The following is a 1,075-nucleotide window of genomic DNA, read 5'->3' as shown; positions in this document are numbered from 1 at the left end:
TTCTGTATTCACTTCTTTCCCCAGAATCTTCTGCCAATTTTATTTTCTGTGTGGTGGGGATCCAGAGACGTAGAGAGAGCCTATATAAATGAACTTGTCTTATTCCGCCGAGTCGTCTCTGACCCATAGCGACACCATGGACACGTCTCCTCCCAGAACACCCCATCTCTATATGCAATCGTAGTGTAACCATAGAGTTTTCTTGGTAAAAATTCAGAAGTGGTTTACCGTTGCCTCTCTCCATGCACTAAACTTGAGTCTCTGCCCTTGACTCTCTCCCATGCCGCTGCTGCCCAGCAAAGGTGAGTTTTGACTTGTAGCAGATTGCCTTCCACTCGCTAGCCACTGCCCAAGCCAGGAATAGAGTGGATATGCCTCTGCTTGACTCTCACTCCAGTAGTTGAGACTGGCAGCATACTGGAAACTCTCCAGGTGTGACCCTGAGAGGGGTATATAAATGCACAACCCAGATAAATTATTGCCCTAATTTTAAGCATCAGTTTTCTTATCCACCCCCTTCCTGAAAAAAGTTTTTTTAGAAAAACTTACATGCAGCACAATAGGCTGGTTTGAGCTTCACTTCTTTTCCTTCCTTTTCCCAACTCTATTGGTGGATTCTAATAAGGTACTGATGTCCCCTCCCAAGATTGCACCTGGAGAGTTTTCAGCACTTCACCAGTTTCGGCTAAGGGAGGGAGAGTCAAGCAGAGGGATACCCATTCCATTCCTAGCTTGGGCAGTGGCTAGCGAGTCGAAGGCCATCTGCTACAAGTCAAAACTCACCTGTTCTGGGCAGCAGCCGCATGGGAGAGAGTCGAGAGCAGAGACTCGGGTTTACTGCACGGAAGAAGGCAGTGGTAACCCATTTCCATACTTTTACCAAGAAAACTCTGCGGATACATTACCAGCACGATTGCAGATAGGGAGTGGGGCGTTCAGGGAGAGAGGTGTCCATGGTTCGGAAACGACTCGACAGCATAAGTCAAGACTGACAAATGAGGTAACACTGCTCATGAGGTGTGAAATTTCTAAAAGTCAGTAACAAAAGGGAACAGTGAAAGGAGAAAGAGGTATA

General features: G+C 46.8%; 1 non-coding gene across 1 annotated transcript; it reads left to right on the top strand.

The window, feature by feature from the left end:
- The first annotated feature begins 635 nt into the window (after positions 1-635).
- On the top strand, positions 636-773 carry LOC114807152. The gene has a single exon (XR_003755205.1). It is a non-coding gene; the product is annotated as a small nucleolar RNA SNORA7 (small nucleolar RNA).
- The last annotated feature ends 302 nt before the right edge of the window (positions 774-1,075 follow it).

Source organism: Ornithorhynchus anatinus, chromosome X1 (genome assembly GCF_004115215.2).
Source record: "Ornithorhynchus anatinus isolate Pmale09 chromosome X1, mOrnAna1.pri.v4, whole genome shotgun sequence".
Lineage (NCBI taxonomy): Eukaryota > Metazoa > Chordata > Mammalia > Monotremata > Ornithorhynchidae > Ornithorhynchus > Ornithorhynchus anatinus.
This window is presented reverse-complemented; position numbering and strand designations above follow the sequence as displayed.